The sequence below is a fragment of the Dermacentor andersoni genome, chromosome 2 (assembly GCF_023375885.2).
Source record: "Dermacentor andersoni chromosome 2, qqDerAnde1_hic_scaffold, whole genome shotgun sequence".
Classification (NCBI taxonomy): Eukaryota; Metazoa; Arthropoda; class Arachnida; order Ixodida; family Ixodidae; genus Dermacentor; species Dermacentor andersoni.
The window spans coordinates 80,068,679-80,088,303 of NC_092815.1; the positions used below are offsets into that span (position 1 = coordinate 80,068,679).

Below are 19,625 nucleotides of genomic sequence, written 5' to 3' on the forward strand. Positions count from 1 at the left end.
TGTTGTCTTCTATCTTCTTTCTTTATTTTATCTTTATCTTGTCACACAAATGACGATGGCCTTGTGGTCGCTGTGATAACCACCAATGGCTCTTTTACGACGAGGCTCTAAAGACGCAGGTTTTGTCGACACAGCTGCGACGGAGCGCCGTTTATACGCAGGTGGCCGTTAAACCGAGCCTCGACGAGAGCGACGATATGCGTTGAGCAGGGTGCAGTCCAAAGGAGTCCACGAAACAAAACACGTTTGTTTGTAACTTCTGATTGAGCATACTTCCTAGTAAATTATCTGAATGAAACTTAGAAAGACGTGTTTTATTCTAGGGGACATACATGGGGCTGTACGTTTCCCTCCTGTAGAAGCTGATGTACTGACAGTAGACGAGATTTCCACAATGTTTACAATTTCACTGTGAACTACGTAATTAGGAAAAGTGAATGAAACTCGGCGTAATGTTACAGCAGTCATAGCAGCTAATTGTCATGTAATTTGTTTCGGGCTAGTTTCGTTAAACAAGAGCTACAGCCGTTTTCTGTAACCACACTCCCTCCGCAGATGCCCATGTATTGACAGCAGACGGGAATTCTGTGACGTTTACAACTTCATTGTGAACTAACTAATTACGACAAGTAAACGAAACTCGGCGTAACAATAGCGTCGTCTTCGCGGCCGAACCGCTAGTGGTGGCAGCGGCACTGGCGGTTGCCAGATATCCAACTAGAAATATTTCACAAACAAAACAATGCCTCCATGACGTCACTGATGAGGTCAGAAGGTAGAGGGAGAGTGCGCGCAGCCGAGAGGAGGAAGTTTGCCGCGATGCCCTACCTACCCACTTCGCATGCATGCGGGCTGTGTTTGCGTTCTCTTGCAGGTCCACCAGCCGCGCGGCGACATTGGCCAAATCGCGTAGCAGAACCCGCTGAAGTGTGGCGTGTTTACGAAGCGGGTTTTTTCTTTTTCCTTCTTTCCTTTTTTTTCTGCCGCGTTTACCTTGAACGCTTCTATCCATTTTCCAAAGCACTGGGACAGCGCTCAAACACACCAGTGCCAATCAATTATAATGACAAATATTTATATAGCAAACCGTCGTCAATTACCAATATTTGCAGATACTGTATTACATTTCGTCGTTTCGTGAAACTAGTCGCTTTGAAATTCCTAACTTCTCGTTAAGTTTAGGGCTACAGCTCGACTAGTCCATAGATATAGAGGGGGGTAGTATAAAGAAAATAACTTCCTGGCACCATCGATCGTTAATTTTGTTCGTGTCTTGTGAAATGGATAAACTAAAGATGGCCGATTTCTCAGTCAGCCAAAACTCAACGCAAGCAAAAGTGGAGCGTTTTTGTTTTCATTCGCACATTCTGTCCTGGAAGAATACGGACCTCCACGCAGAGTGAAAGTGTCAATCTGCAGAATCAATTTTCATTCACAACTGAAATTTCTATGTAATGAGCGAACATAGATTCCAAAAGATCGAAACCAATGCGAAAATTAACCATCACGGGCTAGTCACACGAAACTTGACTATCACGTATGTCATGACGGCTACACGTTCTGTGGCTTACAGAAAGAAGGTAGAGTACATGTATTTCCCTGACAGTATGGGAAGTAAGGACACACAGAATTTTAAGTTGCATGAATCTGCATGAACATGAAGTAGCCTATCATGCTCTCATTATTTGAACTACATGCCGAATGAGGGAGCTTATTTCTATAGCGCTTACAAGCACATATAATCTACCTGTCGTCATACATAGGGTTATATGTACAGAAAAGTACAGCGAGTATTAGGACACAATTTAGACACAATAGCAACGCAAGTAACCAACCATTCTTAAAAAGAAGCTTAATAGCACTCTCCATCGGGAAGGGGATTACCAGTTTCTACTTAATTAGCATTAACTAATCCATACTTGTATTACTGGTATTATTAAATACTTTTTGCCGCAAAACAAATAAGGTGCCCAAGAACATGCACACACCGAAGCTGAGCCTAAAGCAATGTTATTATTATTATTATTATTATCATTATTATTATCATTATTATTGATTTTATTATTATTATTATTATTAATTTTATTATTCTTATTATTATTATTATTATTATTAATATTATTATTATTATTATTATTATTATTATTATTATTATTATTATTATTATTATTATTATTATTATTATTATTATTATTATTATTATTATATGGAAGTACCCAATGGAAACAGGGAGACAACAAGCTGACAACTGCCACCGAGAGGGGCACAACGACTGCCCACTCTTTCGGGAGGAGGGAATGAAAAGATGAGAATAAGATATGAAACAAGGAAATGGGAAATAAACAACTGGCAGAAACACTGACAAAAGAAAGTAGGAACATGGAAAATATATATATAACTGAGCAATAAAACAAACATGCAGTCAATCCCTTCAGTACAAGTAGGTTGCCGTCATGACGAATCGGTCAAGCGACACTGCCCCCTCTATGTCAGTCCACTCACGCTTGCACAGAACTGGTTTACTCGTGCAAAGTGAATACCTCCTCATAAAATAAAGTGAAACACTTGTGTTTACCTGCTGTCATTAGGAAACCTGAAAAGCTTCGCAGAAATGGAATTCCAGGACACCACAGAGCCGCGCAACACACGTGATGCGGCGATTTAGCCATCTTCGTCCAATGTTTCGTTGACCTGGTTTCCTGCGTCTTCCGTCCGTTGCGCACCTGATCAAGCTTCTCTGTCTTATCTTTCCCATCTTCATACTTGGGACGACAACCGAAGCAGATGACCAAGAGCGATAGTGACTTGTGACACCGCTGAGCGAGTGGCAAGCGCGAGCGGAGGTAAGCTCGAAGGACGCCGCGAAGACAACCACGTCCCGCGTTTAACCCAATTTAAAAGTGCCAAAAATTGAAATAAATAAATTAGCTAGGATGTCCGGCAACCGCTTGGAGCGCGCATGTTCCTTGAAACCGAAACCCGAGCACTCGCCTTCCGTCCGGGGGTTCCTTGTAGCACGTGCAAAGGGTGTTCTCTTCTTTATATATATATATATATATATATATATATATATATATATATATATATATATATATATATATATATATATATATATATATATATATATATATATATGATGCGTAAGCACTTCTGCGCTTACCCAACGAGAAAACCGTCCGTCCGTCCCGTAAGACGACCGCTTTCAAGATAGCGCCTGCAGCAGCGAGCGAATTCACCTTCGTGATGCCCCTCGCTTTAACGCCAACGAATCGGCGAGAACACAGTGCCTCACGGAGCTCTCAGCACATGCCCCACTCTGCCACTTTCGCATATTGCTTTCGAGATACGGGCCCGCACGTCTGCAACGCCAAGTAAGCGGTGAGAACACAGCGCGCGAAGCTATCAGCAGTCGGTACTCTTTGTCGGCATCGCAGATCGCTTTCAATATGCGGTCCGCGCGGCGGTGCCATACGAAGCTGCCACCGGGGTACGTTTGGTCACGGTTCATAATGATTCGACGCTGATGGATAAAGCACTAAACAGTAATAATGGCTTATAATGATCGAAATGTCATCAGCGAACCTGTCGCCGCCAACTGCACTACTTAGCTTGCGTCATCAATGCTGCTTGCACCGCCGTTCGCACCAGTTCGCAGTTCGTGTCGCTGCAGCGCTGTCGTTTGTACTGGCCAGGGGTGCTGCTACGCAGGATGGGCCGAGTTGCTCGATCGCACGAGTTTTACCCGAGTTTGCTCGATGGCAGTCAGTGAATGGAGATAGCACGGAACGCGCAGAAGCAGCATGCAAAAGAAAATGTCGCGAAATGCACGTATGACAACATGAGCGCACCCTGCGCGACACACCGATTCCGCGTTTCAAGCTCAGAAGGCTGCTCAACGAAATGCGCCAGCGCCACGTATTGTTATCAACGTATTATAGAACTTGGAGCAATACCGTGACTGTTCCACTGTCTATTCCACTGTTCCGCTCTCCACGCCTTTCTCGGGCGCGTCAAAGGCGTGCCTCACCTTTCGGTCATTATCGTTCTATCTTCCGTCCAAAGCGAACAAGGCACATGCGGTGCGGATGTTGACGCACAATTTAAGGCGCCGGCTACTCCTTATCTCTTGAATGGTTCCATGGTACAATCTAGACCCTACACTTTACCTCAATCGAATGCGTTAAACTTCTAAAATAACATAACAAGACGTTTTGTTTTATAGAGCACGTTTTTTTTTTAATGCTCTAAGTTTCTTATGACAACCGGATATTGAGCGAATTATTAAATTTTGCACTTTTTTTGCCGCTAGTGGCGACAGTGAGGCGAAAGCTCACAAGCGGATAATTCTAGAGGGATGCACACACGAGAGGAGTTCATACGGTGAGCGGTCGCCAGCGACGCTGCAGTGCTCTGCTCGATAAAGGCCTCTTCCATTATGTAGTCCCGGACTGCCCCCAAACCGTCTGCCGCTTCCCGTCAGACTAGCCCTGACAGAAGAGCGCGTCACACTCACGTGACCCAGCAGTCGGGGACTCTGTCCGAGGTTCCGTTCGAAAGCACTGAGACAAAAAGTCACTCGCCTGGCTGCCGTCATCTGCTCTTAGCTACTCGTAGATAGCCCCTTACCGATAGAATTCATTAGCGTGACCTCCGAAATGGTGCAGTCTCAGAGACCAGGTCGCCGACCCAGCCATAAAGCTTGCATAGTGAAATCGCAGCCTGAGCGCATAGAACGTGTTCCCAAGCGCAGTTTGCGTTTCACTCTTGCTCTTCGTGATCCTTAACCACTGTACTTATGCTAGTTCATTGTCTACTAAATTTCAGCGGAATTCTCATACGGACACAAGCAATATCGCGGTCGTGACACGTCACTGTTCACGCAGAAAGCACCTGCCGAAATCCTCAAAAGTCGACAGACCGTTTGCTAAATCCCAGACCCGTGTCTAGGACAGAACGCATGTACACGTATTGTGTACTAATCCCGCACGTCCAAAAGCAAACGCTCGAATTTGGTGACAGGAGGGGTCAACGCATTTCGATGGAGGCGAAATGCGAAAACACCCGTGTACTTAGATTTAGGTGTACGTTAAAAAACCCCAGGAGGTCAAAATTTCCGGAGTCCACCACAACGGAGCGCCTCATAATCAGAAAGTGGTTTTGGCACGTGAAGCCCCATGATTTAATTTAAGGAGGGGTCAACATATAAGTCAACAGCAACCGATTGCATACCACCCCAGCTACCGACATGAAACAGCCACAGAAAATGTGATATGGTTCCCCGCACACCAGTTTCCCTCACCAGAAAAGCGAAATCTACCTGTTCACTACGCATACAGCAATGAGCATGACAGATTTCCTGAAACCCATCGCGAAAATCACAAAAGGACTTCTTGGGCAAGTTGGTGCTTATATTTCCTAGGTATACTTGATTGTGGCACGAAATGCATTTCGTGAAAAGGGACAGAAAAAGGAAGACAGTGAAGCGCCGAACTACCAACTGACAAATAAGTGAAAGAAAGCACGCACCATGGACCGATGGTATGATCACGTGAGCCCTAGTTTGTCGACCACCGATAAGGCAACGTCCAAAGCTTGATAGCCACCCAGAGTGAACCTAGATAAACCACTGAAACTGGAATCATCTGGAAGCGTGCCGAGGAACATACTTTTCGGTACCATCAGTGCTTTCATCTTCGGGCTTCGCCAGAGCTCGTGAAGGTCCCGAGTTTCGCCAAACTCGGTGCATCCTGCATAGCACCCCAGATCAAGTTTCGTCACATTGATAGTGACACCGGGCTGCGTCGGGATACGCAAGTGTCAGATTGCTTACGCATAGTTCGACAACTCCCAGAGGAGCTTCTGCGCGAATATTTTTTTTTTTTAAGTGCCCCAATTTCTTTTTAGAATTGCCTGTGGCAGGCAACATAATTCTAACCCATGATCTGAATTAGTCGATGAGGCTGTCATTACTTGTACGAGAGATCAAAATGCCTAATTATATTAATAACATAATTAAGCTAATTAACTTTATTATTATTTATTTTACGGCACATATTTTAATCTACAAATTGCAGATAGTAAGTTCGCAAGGCGTATACACTTGCAACGAATTCGCTGGACCAGTTTCGAGACAATATTCAAAGTGTCCGACGAAACGCATTGGTGTTCCATTTACGTTTGTGCTTGAATGCATAAAACAGCATTTTCTTCAATAAATTTCCAGAATGACGTCAGTCTGCAGATACGCTCCATCAAACTTGCCGTAAAAACGCACTGTTTTTGCCCTTACTTCTCTAACAAAACGTTCTTTTATGTAACGAAGCACAAAAGTAACTGCAACACCCATGTATTTCTTTCCGCACTTTGGGACATACCGGGTGTCCCAGCTAACTTGAACCAAGGGTTTAAAAATGAAATATTGGAGTCAGGAGAGTGAAACTAACTGCATATTGGTGATAGGCATTTGGCGCACCACGGGAAATTTTTTGTATCGCAATTACTTAACTAGTAATTAAGATAATTTTTTTAAATTTTTTAATATTGACTTTAGACACTAAATGTGATTCGCAAAGTTGGAGAGCACTTTCAGAAACCCGCATTCCATTATTCGCCATAAAGAAAACCTTACGTGTACCTCTTTTTCCGAGCTCGAAAGAAAGCCCGCGAAATACAAAAAAAATCACGTGACGAGCACATTTGCGCGTCGCGATCGTGCTGCTCTCAACCGTGCTTTCAGTGAACGAAATCAGCTCCGGCCTTTATTCGACGGCCCCGTTGCAGCGGCAGGCCGATATCTTGGCGGGGGTTTTTCGTCCGCGTCAGCTAGTTGGCACCCGGCGACGACGACTTAGTCCCAATCTGATAAGATACTGAGATGGCGAGTCTGCTTTGTCACTCAGAAGCAAAAGAGAAATACAGGGAATAATGTTTCGCCGCGAGGTGTTGGCGGCTGTGTGTTGCAGTTTCCTAATGAGGATTTTGAAAGCTGGAAGCAGCGGTGAAGCACAGTTTGTCGTGTGCTCTTCTTATGCCACTCTCATGCGAGACTGAATCTTTGGTGTAGTGATTACTAGCACTGCAGACATGCCGTTTACAAATGAAGAGAAAGCAGACATGGTTCTGGCTCTAGGTGCATGTCATGGGAACAGAAGGCGCGCTGCAGACCTTATGCAACAATGGCACCCAGGCAGGCGGCCAAGTTCAGTAACGATCCTGCGTGCCTTCGAGACGCTGCGACGGATGGGCAGTTTTACGTCCACACGACACAGAGCACCTGTTTTTGACGAGGACTTCGAGACGCATATTTTATCGCTGTTCGCTCTGGAACCCCAAGCAAGCGTGCGCAGCGTGAGCGAGGATACCGGAGTCTCCAGGTCATCAGTTTGGCGAATACTGCGCAAACACCGCCTGCATCCGTACCACGTACAGCTTCATCAAAATCTGTTGCCACGGGACTTCCAAAACAGGACCGATTTTGCTAATTGGATTCTGATAAAGATGCAGGACGACCCGGATTTTTTGAACAAAGTGATATGGAGTGACGAAGCTAGTTTTTCGCGCAATTCACAGGTGAACCTGCACAATGCTCATTACTGGAGCGATTCAAATCCCTACTGGGTTTTACAGACGCAGCACCAGTACCAGTGGTCATTTAGTGTTTGGTGTGGACTTTTCGACGGTAGTTTGATCGGGCCTGTGTTTTTCGACCAGACGCTGACAGCAGATCGCTACACCAATGATATCCTCAGAGGACCCGTTGACGACTTCCTTTCGGATCTACCGCTCGCCAGGGCCACAAATGTGTGGTTTCAACACGATGGCGCCCCCGCGCACAGCAGCGCCAAGGCTCGGACCTGGCTCGACGCAGCGTTCCCGCAGAAATGGATAGGACGACTAGGTCCCGTGAACTGGCCAGCCAGGTCTCCTGATATGACACCTCTGGACTACTTTTTGTGGGGTCATATCAAGGACAAGGTGTACAGCACACCAACTTCCACACCGCAAGACCTTAAAGACAAAATAACGGAAGTCTGTTTAAACATGCCTGAGGCTGTCATACGAAATGCAACGGCTGATTTGGTTACAAGATGCCATAGCTGTATCGTCGCACAAGGTGACCTATTCGAGCACTTTTTATAATTGGTAAGAAACCGAAATGAAATGGAGTCAGGACAACCGCATGCCACGGCTGTCATCGCCGCACAGCCAAGCCATAAACCGCCACTTTTATTTTCTTTGCAACTGGCAAATAAAACTCCTCTCATTTGAAAACTTCGAGCTTGGCAGTCTTTATCGCGACTGCAAAGCGCAGCGCACTCGCTGCAATTTACACCGTCACGCGCGAACTGGCTGACACGGCCGAAGAAACCACCACCAAGATATCGGCCTGCCTCTGAAACGGGGCCGCCGAATGAATACCGGAGCTGATTTCGTTCACTGAAAGCACGGTTGAGAGCAGCACGATCGCGGCGCGCGAATGCGCTCGTCACGTGGTTTTTTTTGTATTTCGCGGGCTTTCTTTCGAGCTCGAAAAAAGAGGTACACGTAAGGTTTTCTTTATGGCGAATAATGGAATGGGGGTTTCTGAAAGTGCTCTCCAACTTTGCGAATCACACTTAGTGTCTAAAGTCAATATTAAAAATTTTAAAAAAATTATTTTAATTACTAGTTAAGTAATTGCAATACAAAAAATTTCCTGTGGTGCGCCAAATGCCTGTCACCAATATGCAGGTAGTTTCACTCTCCTGACCCCAATATTTCATTTTTAAACCCTTGGTTCAAGTTAGCTGGGACACCCGGTATAATGTAACTGGTGTCATCCTGGAAATTCATTTCAAGTGGATACGTCTTGCAAGCTCACCGGCTACAATTCGTGCATTGCAATATGTGCATTAAGTAATAAAGAACTTACTCGGCGAATCTTCGTTACATCACTGAGTACATGTTTTGAGTTTTGGCGCTATAGTAATGTCCGCCCATTCGAATAATCCAGCTGAAGGACAAGAATCGTGCGAACTACCACAGGCGATTGTTAAAAATTCCACAAAACTTAAAAAAAAATGATCTCCGTGTGTAGGTGAAAGTTGAGTAATACGGTCTTGCTGGCGGCCTAATTCGCCGCTCTCAATATTTGAGAAGTATTCGAGACACAGGTTCAAGGCCAGCCGCAAGGAGCTGTCGAACAAAATAGGAACACACGCCTCCACCCCGCATATCTCGAAGGTCAGTGCTCTCATTATGCAAAAAAGAGGTGAGGCGTGCAGACAGGACACAACAGTAGAGAAGTGGGCGTTCGTGTTGTCCACTTCTCTACTCTTATGTCCTGTCGGCACGCCTCCCCTCTTTATTGCATAATGAATCTTTACCAACTCTCTACACGTGACGAGCGGTGTTTCAAAACTCGTGAGGAAGCAACTTCTTTTGCTTGTCAAGGTCATTGGGCTGTTTTGCGGCGGCCGCGTTGGGAAGAGCGGTTTATCTCTGCTAGCTGCTAACCTTGAAACTTCATGTTTATATTCTGTCTACTGGAAAAGTGAGCGACTACCGAAACTGCCGACTGTCCGTGGGGACCGCAAAGACGTAAGTACGACTAATTCTTGCACGGATTTAGCCCCGGCTAAGCTACGCCTGGGCTCTGAACGAGGCTGGCTTCGGAATAGTTTCGGCTTCCGATTAAAAAAAAAAACGAAGTGTGTTTGCAGGTGCGGAATATTGTGTACCTTCCTTGTATCCTTCTGTATTACTTGGTGCGCTGCTAGCTGTCAGTTTTGTACACCTGTGAGAGATTGCCATTCTAACTGCGTAGCATTTGTGACAAAAAATTAATTTCAGCCACAGAGTTGTTCTTTGTTGTTTGTTTGTTTGTTTGTTTGTTTGTTTGTTTGTTTGTTTGTTTGTTTGTTTGTTTGTTTGTTTGTTTGTTTGTTTGTTTGTTTCACACGCATGGAAATATCCAAGCAGGGACATAATACTAATATTAGAAAAAGCTGGTAATACTTCACAGCGGACGCAAATAGGCTTACGGGAAGATGTAAAAGATGTAATAAATATTTCCGGCTCTCGCCAGCCGCTATGGCATCTCTTGTTGCTACTGCGTCCTGCTCTCCATCAGATCGCCACAAGTTCAATTCCATGCAGAGGTTACGATATTTTGATAGGGGAGGAATGCGAAGGCACTCAAGTGCAGTGCATTGAACGGACGTCAAATAATTGGCAGTCATAATTAATCTGCAGCCCCCCTCTGTGGTGTCCAGCATATATCATCCGCTTTCCTTTGCGACTTCCCGTCTAATCGCATGTTGATTAGAAAGTAAGATAGCAGTGTATTGAAGGCCAGTACAGGAAAAGCAGTAGTTGACAACGTTTACGTTGCGCGCATCACAAGTAAGTTATCTAGAATTCGGCGATGCCATCGGGAGAGCCTTCTTGTCAAAGTAACTGAGCTCAGAGCACCCCCTAACGGGCCCGTGCAATGAGTGACAGCGCCACCGTGACAAAATGCGGTGGCGCCGAGGTCGGCGCCTTTATAGGAGCTTTTATTCTGAGTCAGCATCGCTTTGAGCAAGCCCACGAAGGCATACCTTTCACAAGAGTTTGCTTATTTAAAATTTTATCGCCCGGCTACATAATGTCGACAGCGGTATTTCAAGTGCTTAATCGCGTTCGTCACTTAAGATCAATAATTAGAAAGATAATTACCGTAAATCCAATGATTAGGCACCAAACTGCGTAAATTAGCCTAATCAAAAGTCTGCAAGTATGGACACTTGAACGGTAAGCATAACTTCAACGATATTACTCAAATAATGGAGCATTTAGCAGAACCCGAAAAAATGCCGCAGATTCCAGGTTCTGTAGGAATCGGTTCAACCGGAATTTTCATTGGTATTTGCGAAGAACTCTCTTCTCGTTTACCGATCACTTGCAAGTATAGTGCACACGACCAAGTTGATGTATCCAAATTAGAATATACAGAATGTTTCAGCGAACACTTTGGAAAATTCTTAAACGTTGCCCGTGGCAAATAGCACTATTCTTGTTCTTGAGGTTGTCTACTCGAAGCGGCTGACATTACTTGCAGAAAAATTGAAATGCATAATCAGCTAATTATAAAAAATCGATAACTTTTTAACTAAAGACCTTATTGCCCAGATTGCAATTTACAAATTCTAGCCGTGGAGTTCGCAAGACGGATCTACTTGGAACGAATTCTCAGGATGACGCCAGTTTCGAGATAATTCCGGAAGTTTGCCGGAATTATATATATATATATATATATATATATTAGACTCGGTGAACAGAACCTCAAGGGACCACGGAAATAAGTTCCATTTGTCAGGAATTCTGTTCACCGAGAGAATAAGCTCAAGGGTACGCAAGATACTCTTTTGAAATGGGCATCTGTTATACCTTATTGTCAACAGCTGATAATACTTTGGCAGATTTGATAAAAAGGTTGCTTCTTACAAATGTTATGCTTGCACGTAGTCGCATGCTAGAGCTAGCAGCACAGAACATAATTACAGAAAGAAAAAACACAGTCATTCAGAAAGAAAAGAAATTGCCATTTTAGTGGAGCAATGAATTTTGCGCCGTCGCTGACTTCAACCTTCACCTCAAGCGTGAGCGCATTATGCGGGTGTTTCAGTGCCGTTGTCGGAAACGCTAAGCCAACTCTTAGCTCGCCAGTATTGCCGCTACAAAGAAAACAGAACGAGCCACGGCCACATTACAGCCCATGGTATAATAATAGTAACCACGACACCAACACTCGCCGTGGTTGCTCAGTGGCTATGGTGTTAGGCTGCTGAGCACGAGGTCGCGGGATCGAATCCCGGCCATGGCGGCCGCATTGCGATGGGGGCGAAATGCGAAAACACCCGTGTACTTAGATTTAGGTGCACGTTAAAGAACCCCAGGTGGTCGAAATTTCCGGAGTCCCCCACTACGGCGTGCCTCATAATCAGAAAGTGGTTTTGGCACGTAAAACCCCATAATTAAACTTAAATTAATTAACGACGCCAGCAAAAGCCGCCTTGGCGATAACGTATAGAACTGGCGAGAAAACCCGAAAGGAAGAGGCCTCAAACAGTGATGCCTGCTAGGATATGCCACTGAAATAAGGTGCTCAGTTTCATTTTTAGTGATGCTATCAGATCCGTCTACCCGGTGCTGGAGAATTTGCTGTTCCATTTACACGACAATTTCATTTATCGAGATTCTGCTCAATATTATGACTACTGACCACTGTGTGGGCATAAATAACAGATACGGTAACTTCCAGAAAGTCGAGACAGCAAAGCTATATCAGGAAACGAGTGAAGATTGCGCACGTAGCAGCAGTACTAACCGCAAGCGACAGTATATGCAGCGTCTACGCGCTTATCGCCCTAACTGAAACACGAGCATGTTTTCCCCACGTAGCTGTAGCAACTTACAAGCTTGCAGCCATCTATATACGGAATTTAGTGCTTTAACATTGCAAGCAATCGTAACAGCGAGTGGCCATGGTCAGTAGATCATGTACTTTAAGAAGGAATACACTAGGAGGTAGCGTCAGGAGACAACCTTGAAGCCTATTCATAATATTATATTAGCATATTATAGAGAAGTAGTAGGTCCTAGTCACGTGATAGGCAAGATGTATGTTATAGTCGGCTTGCTTTGCTTGTGTCTGATGCGGGGTTTCGGAATACATATATGCGCATATGGTAAGCGTGACAAATGCAGGTCGAGGTTATTGAAGTTTCGAGCGGGTGACGCAGTCGAGTCTGTGTCATGTCAGTCAGGGAGCGCACCGAACCACCACACGTTACGTAGGCGTGCCTCGCCGCTTAAGCAGCAGGCAGGTGCCGATGCTGTAGCGAACGAGGAAGTTGGGTAACCGGCATTCCTTCTTTCTTTCTTTTTCTGTTTCTTTCTTTATTTGTTTCCATTGCTAAAAATGCAATGGCGCGGGCTAAGATAAAAGCTGCAGTGAGGCAGCTTGAGGTGCCCTTAGCCCCCGTGTTACATGGTGGTAGTGAGTCGCGCAATCAAACGTATGCAGAAAACATTACATACAAATATTAAGTGCAATAAATAATGAATTCAAGAGAATTTTCAATAGGGGAACAAGGAAATTAGATAATGGCAAGTAAAAACAATGCAGAGAGTACACACCACCACATTACAAACACTTGGCAATACGTAAATAAAAGTGAAAATCCCATACACTTGACGATGCATAATTAAAGGTGAAAAGAAATGGTGCTCGATTAATATTGGAATGATTAGGAGAAAGAAAAGGATGAGCGAAAATTATGTCGTCGCAAACATTTAGCAAGGCGCATATGTGAACACAGGTGAAAAAGAAATTACGCTTGATTCATTAATTAGGAGATGGTTCCGATAAGTGACAACAGCTCTGACTGTGTTATGTTAATGATGTCAATGCCGGCGTCATGAAATGAATTAAGCAGTCTGGTAATTTATTTTTTGTCATTTGCAAGCCATAGTTGGTTCTAAGGGGGTATAAGACCAATATTCTCCATGACGGGTAATATGGGTAGCTGTATTTTTTGCAGACAAGCAATTTCATTAAATACGCTGTTTTCAGAGTTTGAGTTTGAGTGCCATATAGGAACGAAAGAGCGGTTGTATAGGGAGTAGATCGTGGTTATGTTGTAGTGTTTAAAGAGGTGCCCACTGTGACTGTGATATGGCACGTTTGCTGATACGCATGATCTTTTTCTGTAGTAAGTGTACTTTCCCGAGGTTAGATTCAGTTGTGCCCCACACAAGGTGTGTATAATTAATGTGTGATGCAAAATAATCAGTGGTAAATTAATATTTTTACGGATGTTGGCAGACGATATCTGTTCTTGTTTAGCATTCCTGTGATACGGCTAAGCTTTTGTACTACAGAGTCGTCGATGCCAGTGTAGCGTACTAGAGAAGTATGTACCTAATAATTTAATTTCATTGACTATTTCTATGTTCCCTTTGTTCATCTCTAAAGTGTGGCTTTGTGGAATCTTTGTGCCTTTCGCATAAAAAATTACGACTTTTGTCTTATTTGAACTTAATTTTAGATAATTGGATATGTTAGACCATGTGCATATGTTCTGGAGAAACTCCATTGCGCTGTTTATTAAGCTAGTATAAGATGCCGATGAAATAAACAGACTAGTATCGTCTGCATATCTGATAATTTTTGCCTTCGGATAGATCAGAACAACATCGTTTATATATAAGATATAAAGCAGCGGACCAAGAATACTTCCTTGCGGCACTCCTGTTTTTATTTCCCCAGGAAATTATTTAAAGTTATTTATGTGCACATATTGCCGCCTTTGTTTTTCTAAATATGACTTAATTAACTGCCGTGGGAGGCCCCTGATACCATACGTATCAAGCTTTGTTAATAATACGTTATGGTTAATGTGATCGAAGGCCTGAGTAAAGTCAATAAGTATACCTATTGTCAGTAGCTTCCTTTCAAAATTTTGCAGTATATGGTCTTTCTGGTCTAGAAGTGCTGTGTGGATTTGTTTTTTTTAAAGCCATACTGAGCTTTCGTGATAATGCTATATTTTTCACAGAAAGATGATAACTGAATCATTATTATTTTTTTCAAGTCCCTTAGAAAGGTGCGGAAAATTGATATAGGGGGATAATCTTAGATATTGAGCCTATCTGCCTTCTTGTATATTGGAATGACTTTAGCAATCATCATTTTTGATGGAAAGATGCCTTCAGCAATAGAGGTATTATAGATATGGACGAGAATGGTGGATATATCGTGGATGAGATATTTTATGGGTCTTATCTGCAGGTCGTCTGAATCACAGCTTTTAGAGTTTTTCATTGATATAAATACAAAGCAGCCCTCGTCAACATTACTTGGATGGGGAAAGATTGTGTTTGAGTTTCCAGGTAGGGAGAGAGTGGTTTTTGGGCGCGTATGCGCCTGTGCTTCTCTGTTCAGGAAGTATTCGGCTAATTCGGCTAGGCTAATTTTTTCAATCGGTTCTGAGCGTTGTGTCCGCTCCATTATACTATCAAGGTTCCTCCACAGTTTTTCTGAGTTTCCTTCACACAATAAAGAAGATTGTAGATAATAGTTATGTCTGGTTTTCCTTATTTCCTTGTTTAGACTGTTCCTGTAAGCTTTAAATTCTTAAAGGTCAGCAATTTGACGAGTTTTAATGAACCTGGCGAACAACTTTTCGCGTTTCTTGATTTTCTTTAATAGCTCTCTTGTTATCGACGGTTTTCGGCACGACTTGGGTTTATTTTGTTTGACAGTGAAGTGTTTCTCATACACAACTAAGAATTTTTGCATGAGAATATTGCAGGCTCTTTCCGCATTATTTTCCTCAACTACGTCCTCCCAGCTTACTCGTTGTAACTCTGTTTGAAACTCTGCGATTGTACGCTCATTGGTGTTCTGAAATAACCTAGTTATATCTTTGTTACACTTTTTTTAATCAGCACTCGATAAATATGCATATTGGATTATGATCACCCACTGGGCAGCTTAAAACAGCGCTTTGTACATATGAAGGATCATAATTTGTAATAAATAGATCTAACGTAGTCTCGGAGGACATTGTGATTCTAATGCTCGATTCTATAACATTTATGCAACCATCCGACAACATTATATTCAATAAGTCATGCTGTCTAGCACTACATGCACTCATGTCAATGTTATAATCGCTACCGAGAATCACTTTTTGCTTGTTTTCGCATGCATACGTCGACAGATAATTTACAGAAGTGAGTAAATCCTGCACGATACCGTCTGGTGGACGATAGCGCACACCAAATATAACCCCATCAGCCTGAATGCACAATGACTCGACATTATGCGTTCTTATTGTAAAGTCTCCCAATATGTCACAGGGTATCAAATTTTTCACCAGCAGAGAGACACCACCGCCACGTCAAGTTGTTCTCTTCAAGCAAAGTGTTTTCTTTTGCGGTAGTCGAAGAATATTAACATCATTTGAGTACCAGGTCTCACATAACATAATGACATCGCAGAGGACATTTATGTCATCGAAAAAGGTTTCTAGTTCACCGAGTTTGTTACAAGCAGATTGTACATTCATATGTGAACAGCTCACGCCTTTAACTGCAGCAAAAGAAGAAAACCATTTTTGTTTATCGATAAGACCGAGCTGCTTCATCGTAGTGAGATCAGTAACACAAGAAAGGAAGACTCCGGTGCTAATGGTCCGGAGTGCATTCACCTCTTTCACTACCGTCGCTGGTTAACCACTCGATTTGCGCATCTGTACCTTATCATTTGCATGCCAAACAAACTGATAATCTGCATCTTTTACCCATTCTTTAGTGGCAGCAAGAAGTTTTCTGATTCGTGAAGTTAGGTTTTCATTAATAAAAACTCCGTTTTTCTTTTCTCTCAAAAGCTTTCGCTTGGCAATCCAAGCGTCTCTAGCCTCCTGGCGCACGAAGCGCGAGATGATCCCGCGCGCTTTCCCTATCTTATCCGGCAATCTGTGAACAGCGACTACATCTTGGGTTGTGATGGGTTGCATTTCGAGTTGTGCACCTATATTAACCTTCTCAAGTAGATTCTCTCCCTCGGTTTCCGCAATCCCATGCATTTCAATGTTTAGTCTTCTACTGCGCCACTCAAGTGCTTCAAGGTCAGACTCAAGTCGACAGAGCTGTTCTGGAGCCCCACTACGCTCAATCTTTTCTACCTTACGTTTCACTTCCTTGATGTCTTTCTCTTGGATATCTTGACGATCTTGAAATTTTGTCAAATTGGTCAGATAGCATTTGCATCGACTTCTCGATTCCTGTCATTTTTTTTTGGAATCACAAGGAGTGAACTGAGCTTACGGTCCATATATCTGCAAGTTTTGTAGGAACCTCTGAATCTGTTCTTGGCGCCGGTGTGCTGGTGCCACTTTTACCTCCGCCAGCCCTGCACGCCTCCCATTTCCAACTTTTCCTGTACTGCTCCCGTTTACCCTTCAGCGTGTTTTCGCTTACTCCTGAGAATTCACCGCAATGAAAAGAAAACTGGTATTAACCACGAATCAGCAGAATAACGGCAAGAATAACAACGAGACATCGCCAGTACACGGACACTTCGCGACAAACACACTGTTCAACTGTAGCACAATATTGTACCCGTTGGTGGCAGTGGCAGAACGCGGAAAGAAACGGCGGATAGATAGTCGCCAACCTGAGAAAATAGAGGAGCGAGGCAAGACCGTTGCGTTCAGCGCGTTTCGCCGCTGCCACAGCCCGACAAACTGAGGACCACTTGAAAGGCGACTTTTTTTCAGCGAAACGATTCAGGAAAACGACGGAACCTTTCGCACAGCAAACGTGGGCAGGCAACCATTTCTGATCCGTTCCGTTCGTCCTTCTGTTTCGTGTCCCAAAAGACCCATACCGCCATGTAGACGTCAATAGGTGAATTTCTGTGAAGGAAGGAGGAAGAAATAAACTTTATTGAAGACGAGGGGAGCGGGACGGGGGCCGAGATTAGGCAGAGGGGACTGGAGTGGCGTCCAGCTGGCCACGTTCTTCGCCACCCAGTCCGCCAGCCCGGCTTGGGTTTGAGGGTTAGTAGATTTTAGCACGGAGTGTCCCACACTTTCTGTGAATACCCGGAGCTAGCCGCAGATTTATTAGGGGAGAATTATTCCTGCAACCCCACAGAATATGATGCTGATGAGCTAGATTTGTGTAGCAATATTTACTTTGAAATATACTTGCCTTTAGATATATAATATAGAATCTTGGGGGACATAACAGTTCCCATATTACACAAGTGCACCGTCTTGGGAATACGCGCTGTGTAAAAGTAATTTTTAAGGGGGATTGTATACCATCCCACGTTGAAGTCGGACATTTTCGACATCCGGTTCGACCATTCATCCAGAAGCCGCTTCAATGCCATCAGTGCTTCAGGCTAGGACACGTCAAGGGCGTGTGTCCCAACTCGCTACTGTGTCCCCGTTGCGCTGAACCTCATGCAGAAGAGACCTGTGGTGCCACAGTTCTGAAGTGCGCCAACTGTAGCGGCCCTCACGCAGCCTCGTCGAGAGACTGTCCCCGCATTAAGAAGGGAGCGCGTGGTTCTGAAGCAAATGTCCAGAGACAATTCGGCCCACAGGGAGGCAGCCGAAGCAGTCCGGCGTCGGCGTCGACGTCGGCACCATCGTACGTCTTCAAAGAAGGCGCATGCGCGATGCGATAGTACCCGCTCCACTACTGTACCACTTAGTCGCGCCGCGAAAGAACCCACCACTTCAACGAGGGAACCAGATAAGACTCTTTTCTTAGAGGAATGGCCTACGCTACTGAGCTGCTCCCTTGCTAAGGAACCTGAGAAGGTCACGGCCCCACCGGAGCTTTCTCCGGCCATTGATGATTCACCTAAAACAGATCAAGTCATCTCGGTGCTACGTTCCCTCATGGAGGCCATACGAACAATTTTAGTTGACATGGGGACACCGTCTGCTCGAAGCGCACTTAAAGTGCTGGACACCTTAAGCCCAGTGCTTGAATCCCTCAATTAGAAAGATGGCTACCCATACCCCATCCTTCCGAAAAGAAGTCAAGGCAGCGTCCATCATCAAGTGGAACGCCAGAGGGCTTAAATGACGAATTTCAGATTTCCGTCAGTATGTGTACACCAATGTGTTTCCACTGATCGTCATTTGTGAGCCCAACTTGTCGAAACCAATCAGACTGTCAGGATACGAATGTGTCATGTCATCAACAAATGGTGCATGCAGCAAAATCATCGTTTTTGTTCGTCGTGAACTCACCTATGTTTTGCAACCAATTGCACCCCACAACGGCAATCAGTATGTATGCATCACAGTTAAAAAGAACAAACTCTTGTTCACTCTCATAGGCGTGTATATATCGCCTTCCAGCAATTTCGATACTAAAAGATTAGCGGATATCTTGAGTGTTTGTCCCGCCCCATGGGTCATCATAGGAGATTTCAATGCACACCATCCAGCATGGGGAAGTACAAAGACAAATGCAAGAGGACGAAGATTAGCAAGCATCACCTACAACTATGGCCTTACTCTCTTGAATGATGGCAGCCCCACCTCTCTTCGAGGCGTGACATTAGGCAGCTGCCTCGACCTTGCTTTCGTCTCCAACTCTCTCGCCAGATGTGTGAAGTGGTTTCCAGATATTGAGACACATGGGAGGGATCACATTCCCACCTATCTGAACATCAAAGGCTTGTCGTCTAGATCTGGCCCACGGTATACCATTCAGACGATTCAATGGGCGAACTTCGAATCTGATATGGAAGATGCCTGCCGCGAGGGCCTACCCTCTGGGTTAGAACAAACAATTAAAAATACGATGCAAAACGCCATTCGCATGCTGACGATCTCCTACACGCGAAACGACTTCGACATAGAATTAGAGCGACTTCGAGCACTTCGTCGCCGGGCGGAACGTCGATATCGGCGTACAAAATCAATCCATGACCTTAGGGCAGCCAGGAGGATGCAAAAGAAGATTCAGCGTCGAATGGATAGATTAGCGTCGGAACGTTGGGCAACGTTTTGCAAGACACTCGGCCCCCGCAAGCCACTGTCTCACATTTGGAAAACGGTGCAAGG

The 19,625-nt window shown here is 44.4% G+C and overlaps 1 protein-coding gene across 1 annotated transcript in view; it reads right to left on the minus strand.

Moving 5' to 3' along the window:
* LOC126541784 (uncharacterized) overlaps window positions 1-19,625 on the minus strand; it is a 140,850-nt gene that overhangs the window by 28,300 nt on the left and 92,925 nt on the right. The gene's annotated exons all lie outside the window — the stretch shown is intronic.